Genomic DNA, 8,562 nt, shown 5'->3' with positions numbered 1-8,562 from the left:
AGGAACAAGGACACTGTGCCCCATGGCTTGGGGACGTGGATTTTTATATCACTGGCTATTTTGGGCAAAGCACATTATAATTTGGAGATGGTCCTCTGTGGGAGAGTTAAAGAAGCCTTCCACTTGCCTTATTAACATTTTTATTTTCCTTCAGGGCTCAGTTCAGGGTTTGTGCTGTCCAGAAAGTCATTTCCAAGCTCTCGACTGAGGTAGTGACCCTGGTCTAAGCTTTCAGCGCCGTGTGCGTCCTAGCACCCATGCCATCACATGGAAATGATCTGCTTTTGCCCGTTTTCCTTTCCAAGGCAGGCACTTGGTCTCAGTACCCTGTGCATCCCTGGCACAAGGGGCAGGGCCTGGTACAGTGGGGACTTACCACACGACTGTGTGATCTGACGTGGGCTCCGGGCTTGGTATCCAGAGGAGCCTGCGTGGCAGAAACACAGTGAGGTTTTCGTGGTCGTAGACTACGTGGTGCAGAATGCGAAGGTGATGTTTTCCTTCTGGGTCTTTGGTATAGAATGCAAAAAAGAAGAGAGAGGGGTTATTTTGGGACATGGGCCCAGCCTGTTCCAATAGGCCTGGGTGGGCAACCACAGCTCCAGTAGGGGTGTGTGCTGGGCTCATGGCAGCAGAAAAATCTCCTGGATGGGGCAAGGGGAAGACAGGCTGATGGCAGGGAGCTGAGACAAAGTCCCTTTCAGCCAGCAATTAAAGAGCGGCTGCTCATTGGGTATGCTTGGGGACATCGGTGCCCCTCATAATCTGTGGGAGCTTTGCTATCTCCACAAGTTATTTGGGGGCATCCCTTTATTTTTAATGTTGGAACGGGTCCCTTGGAGAGATAGCCCCATAGCCATTGCCACCTTTATTAGATGATGTGGCCTCGTGGGCGTTGCTATAAATGTGGAAGGATGGTAACTATCTGACCTCTGATGCCCCAGTGCCAGGGTTAGAATGCCAACTTTTCCTTAAAGTTGCCATGGTAATTACTTGGCCTTGTCTATTAAAGTACTATATCACCCTTCACTGCCATGCATTTAATTATGCATTATGGAAGGGTTTAAATAACTCTTACTTCTAAAAGTCTGCTCCAAGTCCTCCAGCATTACTAATAGAAATTCCAAGCAGTAAAGCCTATATTAAAATAAAAAATAAAAAAATGCATAAACTGCACCAAGCCAGTGTGATGGAAACCTTGCCAAAAACATAAAAAAATATATGCATAGTATTTTATTAAACTTAAAAAACATATGTAAATTTCTCTGTGGGATCCAAGTATATTAGTAATAGACATACCATGAAACTCAGTCATTCAGCAGTCATAAGACACAGCACAGACTGAGAACATACTGCCATTTTAAAGGAAACTTTTCAAAATGAGAGAAAAAGGACATTTACTGTATAATTGCAACTGGAACAATAACAGTGATGTCGGTGGCCATGATTCATTTCTGGGCACCTCCAGATCTAGTGGCCACAGTGGGGTATTGTGTCCTTAGGGTTTTCCAGAGAAGCACAACCAATTACATATAATTGTGTGTGGATATTATAGAGTATATGGTATGTGTGTATGTTCTACATAGAGTGTATATATATATATATATATATATATATATATATATATATATATATATTTATATATGGATTTGCTGACATGATTATGGTGGCTGTGAGGTCCCCAGATCTGTAGTCAGCAAGCTAGAGATCCAGGAGAGCCCCCCTGGTGTAAATTCCGGTCCGAGTCTGAGTGTGAAGCAGGATGAGACTGATGGCCCCGCTTGAAGACAGTCAAGCAGAGAAAGAGAATTCTTTCTTGCTCAGCCTTTTTATTCTATTCAGTCCTTCAACAGATTAGATGAGACCCACCACAGGGGAGGACAATCTGCTTTACTCAGTCTACAGATTCAAATGTTAATCTCATCCAGAAACACTCTCACAGATGTACGTAGAAATCATGTTTAAACAAATACTTGGGCACCCCATGTCCCAGGCGAGTTGACACATAAAATTAACCCCTACAAGTGTAGAGTCCTGGAGTACTCCTGCATAGGAAGGACTGCTTGATTTTACAGTGGTGAGTACGTGGTGTCTGTACAATGCACAACCTTCCAAAATGAGAGTAACAACTCTTGGGCCTTAACATAAGGTTTGCACGTGGCATTCATGGCTTAACTTATCACTATGCCTTTTTCTTTTGTCCAACAGTTTGCAGCTAAGTAATTCTTCTTCCAGATGTCTGGGTATGACTTATATTAAAATACATTTAAAAAGATAAATGGATTGCTATTGGAAGAAGGAATTTGATTCCTACTGTAGAATATTACTTTTCCCAGGAGAAGAAGCTCTGAGTTAGCAAATGAAATCAGGATCCCGAATAACCTCCTGGTTCTGTGCTCCTGACCAAGTCACAGAATTACTATGAGCTTCCTATGCTACTGCACCCATGTGAAAGGTGAGCACCCAAAATTATTTGGATAGATTTTCAGAGGGCATACTGACTTTTTTCTTTTTCTATGCCAAGCTAGAGCTAGGCCAGGCCTAGACCTGGGGAATAACTTTGCAGTTTGGACGACTGAGCTTAAAAAGCAAAAATTGTGTGAAGAGGGTAGTTCTTCTCTTGTTCCACCAGTAACGCATCTCAGGAGATGGGTCTAGATGGCTTATGTGGCAAAATGTCATTTGTATAACAAGACTCTGCTAGGATGGATTAAAAGAAGTCAGAGAACCAGCGACTGTGTTCTCATGAAGCAGGGCATGTTTCTTGAACTTGAGTGTCCATAGCCCTGGGCTATATGAAGATACGGAACAAACATGGCATCTTCTTGAAGCATCAATTCTGGCTAATGATTTTGGGGAAAATTACATTTATCCCAATCGATGCTTCATTGAGTTGAACACAACATTCACAAAATTTTTAAAAATTGCAACATGTGAGTTCAAAGAAATTTCATGCTCGTCATCAGCAGCTATGGGTTATAACCCCTTCCCTTGGGGTATGTATATACCTTCTTCTGGAATTAAAGAGATTTAGTTGAAAAAGTTTGAGAGCTCTGGTGACGACCATTGGCAGGTAAGGGAGTGGGTTTCTAGACTCAAACATTATGTTGATTTGCTGTCTCACCCTGAGCTCTGTTTACCTGCACCTTATCTATAAAGCTGAAATAAAGTTGTGTTTGTGTAGAGGCTTCAAGCTGAACCAAATGCTCTCTTGAACATCTCTGAGCTCTTGGCTCTAATTTGCACCGGGCTTGAGATGAGGGAAAGCTCTTGTAACACTTGGGGTGTAGTCCATTTTTATACCCCCATTCAACTGAGTTTTTCAATTGCCCTGCACCTCTAGGTCACAGCCTCTTGGAACCGTCTTTGAAATGTCTTCAAAGAAGCAGGAACTCACTGCTGGGACAGAGGTTCTCTATCTCTCTTGCTATTCCATGAGCATTTCTCTCTCATTGGAAAAAGAGTGATGGCAACCACCCAGCAGGTGACAAGCTCCAATCAGCCTAGTGGGGTAGCTGTGGAAGCACACACCTTATTAAACATAATACATGACAGATTGAAGTGTTGTGAATACTTGCTAGATGGTTTGGCAAAGATACAAGTTCTTTTGCCAAGTAAAGTCTAGAAACTACAAATCTCAAATCCATTATAGAACAGCTTTATACTGAGAGCCTAGCTGATTTGGAGATTATAAAAAGTATCACAGCACTGACAGGTTTTCCAGATATTTGTACAGGAAATGGATCCTTTTCAGGATTCCAAGGCATCTTTGTTTTGGGGAAATCAAATGTAAGTGGAAATTCGATAAAATGTAAGGAAGACACGTTTGGGTTGTTTTGGATAACCTAGTTGTGAGTGCAGCTGACAGTCTCCCAATCCTGAGTTATAGAACCACAGGAGACCCTGAGGGGTCAGCTGTGTAGGCTCCGGTTTCCAGGGAATGATAAAGATGGGACACTGACTTTCCATTTCTAGTTGTTCTGGTGAGGTCTTTTACCCGAAGGTCCCAGCCTTCCCCAAGAGATTGACGTTCACTCTTCTGCTGTATTCAGGGCCAAGTCATTACATAGTATTGGGCCAACCCCAGGCATTGTTACCAGTGACCCAAGGAGACTGCCTTTGCCTTGACTGAAAGCCTCTGAATCTATTCTCTTGTTTATCCAATAACTATTTTTTGAGCACATACTGTGGAGTCTGAAAAATGAATTCTTCCCTTTTATTCCTAACAGTACATTGAACATACCTATTGGTATCTATTGGTTTGAGAACCAGAGAATGTTCAGTTTCCTGGCACCCTATACTTGACACTCTACTATGTCACCGTATGACACCCTATGACACATATTACTATGACACCCTGTACTTCCCCTCATAGCACTTACACTACACCGTAACTTCTTCTTTAATTACCTGTCAACCCTGCTAGACTCGGAGCTCTATAGGGCAAGGATCATGTCTCCCTTCTTTATTGCTATATCCCTAAAGCTTACACACATTCCTTGGTACCAGTAAGCCGCCCAATAAGTACTGATTGATTAAAAATAAATACATACTTTTTTGCCTCGATCTTCTGATGAATTCCAGCAAAGGTAAAGCAGAATTCTCTAATGATAGTCCTGTCATCTTCCTTGACTCCCCAATATTTTACAGACTCAGTGTGTATCGGAGGGCAGGGATCAAGTTAGATCCACTGGGAATGTATATTTGGCTACTACCCAGCACGATTAGTGATTCATGGAACTAATTTTACTTCAAATGACAGTGAGAAAGGACACAAATACAACATAGCAATGTGTTGTTTGGAGGCTCAGTAAATAATAATCGAAAGGCTTTAATTTTTAGTGAAATAACATCATTTTCAAGAAAATTAGAGTCATTGATCAAATTCTAGAGTAAGAGCTAAATAGTTTTTGCTGTTTCTTTTTCATTTTCACACTTTTCATTCAAATGATAGCAGGTTTGGTAGGATGAGAAAAAATAGTAAACATACAAAACAATAATTTTGTTCTAATAGGCTTGTAGTTTATTCTAGAATGAAACTGTATCAACATCTTCCTGTGAAATATGGAAATGTATGGTCAAAACAACCAACTTTGCCTTCAGCAAATTCTTCTGGCCTCGAGAAAACATAAACAACGCAGTTTAGACTGTTTTGTCTATAAATACTGACTAATTAGAAGCAAAATACATGACACATACACTTTAACGGGTGATTTGCTGACAGTTGTGATTGTTTGAAAAACATAGCTGAATTTAGATAAATAATGAAAATTGTGGAACTTGAGGAAACACTTTGAACCATACTGCATTTGTCTAACGATTTTGAAACCCTTTCTCTTTTCCTGTGCACACAAAGCCGAATGGATGCAAAGCTGAATAGGTGGTTGCTGCCCCTAAAGACCTTGTTTCAATGAGAGACACACGTATAAACCTGGAATTACAGTGTGCCCTATGCTCTGAGAGTTTTGGGTAGAATGTTGAGGGAACACAGAGGGGAAAACTGGACACACGTAAGAGCTGACATCTGAGCTAAAACTTCACAGCTGAGGTGGAAGTCTCCAGGTAGAGAGGAGGGAACGGGATTTTTAAAGCAGAAAGCAAAACATATGCAGACATGAAGCTATCAAAGAGCTTGGTGTCCAGGAGTTTTTTGTGGCTGGAAAGGAGGAATGATTTCATGAAAATGTGAACAATGCAATTTACAAGAGACGTGGAAGATGAGCTGAGAGAGGTGGTTTGTTCTGATCTGTGAAGCAGCCTGGAAGTCAAGGTCAGGAGTGAAGTGGGCAGACGATAGCAGCAAAGGGAGTATGGGGAGAACATCACTTGGAGAGAGAGCAATGCTAAGGAATCACAGCAATAGTAATTCAGGCAGGAGACCAAAGTGCAAAAGTAGTAATTGTGAAGGACAGGGCAAGTTATCCCAATTAGGGGCCAGGAGAGGCTTTCTGGGAGGGTTCATACCTGAAGGCTAAATAAGAAGAGCCAGGGGAGTAACTATTCCAGAAAGAGGGACCATCCTCTAGAAAAAGATGAGTTGGGGAGAGGAATGGGGAGGGAAGAGGAAGGGAGGAGAGGGAAATGATAGAATAGGAAGGGAAGGGATGGGAGGGGAAGGGAAGAGGGGGAGGGGGGAAGGCAGTGGAGGGGAGGGGAGGGGAAGGAAGGGAAGGCAAAGGAAGGGGGTGAGGGAAAGGGAAGAGAAGGGAAGGGAAGGAGACGGAAGGGAAGGAAAGGGAAAAAAGGGAAAAGGGAAGGAGAGGGAAGTAGACATATTTCCAGAACTGAAAGTGGTTGAGTGTGGCAGTAGGATGGGAGCAGAAGTTAGTGAAGGTGAGTTGAAGGAGATGACATTTGAGATGAAAAAAAAAAAAGGCTACATCAAGCAGGTCCTTGTAAGCAATCTCAGGATGGGGAGACCTCTGAAATATTGGCAGCAGAGAGGTGATGTGATCAGGTTTGCTGTTAAAAAAAGATCACCCTCGAGAGTTGATTGGAGAATCTATGGGAAGCTAGGAGATTAATTTGCTGTTTCAGTCGTCTAGAAAAGAGCTTATGGTAGCCCAGACTAGGATGTATATTGGCAAGACAGTTGAGGACATTGTCAAAAAAGGGCCTAAATGAGGACCAGGGAGTTTAAACTCTACAGGGAAGAAAGTGAAGATAGGAGTAAGCCCATGGAGAGTAAGAGGTACCGGGGTCAAAAGACCAAAAATCTCCAAAAGGGTTGAGAATTGGCTGTGAGAGGTGTGGGAGGGATCACTGTGACAGAGTGTGGCACTCAGAGCGCAATGTCTAATTTCTTTTTTATTTCAAAAGTGGAGTGGTTCTTTCCAGTAATAAATTGCCCATGATGTGGAGATGGGGAAGAGAAATGGAGGAGAAGGTGCCCTGGTGAGAAGGACGTGGACTGAGTGAGTGCATTGTTGAAAGGAAATCCACCTGGGCCTGGGAGAGCTCCAGGTGGAGAAGGATCCGTGGGCCTGCTGGTACAGTCTTCATTGAGACATGATATGGGAGTGGATAGATGGCGATGAGGAGGGGTAGCAAACGGTCCGTCAACAGAATGACACAGGAGAGAAGGAGCAGAGGGCTTTTACAAGTAAGCAGTGGAGGAGTAGTCCAGAAATAGCATTGAGTAGCTAGCAGAGGATGTGCAAGAATCATTTGTCTCAAACTGAGAGGGAAGCAGAAGCGATTCTTCAGGCAAAAGCCACATTGTAGGTAAAACAAAAAGGTGAAAGGAGCTGTTGAAAAGACCTAGACGGTGTGGACCTGGATGAGGGTTCTGAAGAACACAGATTTGGGAAGGAAAGAGGGAGCTGCAGACTGAGTAGCTAACGTTAAGCTGGATATGAGGCATGTGGGTTTTGGTAGCTGTAAGGTTTCCAAAACTGCTGAAGGGAGAAGGTTGCTGGAGCTTTTAGAGAGCATTAGCCATGCAATACTTTTATTAAATGTGCAAATACGAGGCTATCAGTTTCCCTAAATGGCCTTTGTATATTTGGACTGGAGCCATAGCTTTGTGGTGCTGCCAGTTGGCCTTCTGTCTGAACACAAATAAAAGATGCGAGCCCATAGGGCATCTCTGGAGACGTGTGTCCTGGGCACGAGCTGTTGGCTGTATTATGGTCCACTCAAATTGACGTATAATGATGAGATATCTAGATATGGTGTTTCACTAGCCAGGAAAACTCACCTTGCAAAGATTTTAATCTCCAGATCTTTTTCAGAGACTTCCTCAGCAAAGACTCATTTTCTCCTTTTTTGTGTATTTAAAGAAATGAGCTCTAACCTTGAGGGAGGCAGAATCCAAGATCTGGCAACACTTATCATAAATAATGGATGAAAAAACATTTAAAAATTAACTGGGAAAAATTAAGTATCAGAGTAATACTTGTGCAAAGTGGCTCCTGGGAGTATGGTCGGCTTGCCTCACTGAAGAGCTTGTCTGTTTGCAATTCTCCTCCCATGGCACTCTCTGGGCACTGCTTAGGTTCTCTTACTCCCTTACAGACAGCTCCTTCTGTTTTCCTCCTCCCATCCCAAAGTGAGTATCCCTCAAACCTCATCTCTCAAGCTTGTGATTTTTTTCACAAGTTTCTCTCTCAGGCTTTTACTATTTATTTTTAAATCTGTATAGCCTATTCCTTTCTCTGACCCCCATTCCAGACTCTTGCTACTAGATGTATACAAATGTATAGAACACCTTTCCTGTAATGCACAATTATTTGTAATCTTAACTCATTATCTTTCTTCCCAAATGCCCATTCTCTCTCAGGGGCGCCATTATCATCTTGGATATTCAGGTCCTAAATGTTTCTCCATCTCATTCAAACTGTTTCTAGGTCATACCAGTTCTTTCTTTGCAATCTTTTATTTTGTTTTATTCCCTTTATTCTTTTTCTTTTGATTCCACTGCCATGCAACCAGTCCCTAATTCCTTTTTCTTTCTCTCAAATTGGTCCTACTTAGAAAGCCAATCATCTCAAAGCACTGACTTATTTGTCCCTACTCTAATAAAAAATCCACGGAATATTCCCCCTACCCATCTCTGCTATC

This window comes from Rhinolophus ferrumequinum, chromosome 13 (assembly GCF_004115265.2).
Source record: "Rhinolophus ferrumequinum isolate MPI-CBG mRhiFer1 chromosome 13, mRhiFer1_v1.p, whole genome shotgun sequence".
NCBI classification, from domain to species: Eukaryota; Metazoa; Chordata; class Mammalia; order Chiroptera; family Rhinolophidae; genus Rhinolophus; species Rhinolophus ferrumequinum.
Note: the sequence above shows the minus strand (reverse complement) of the source record.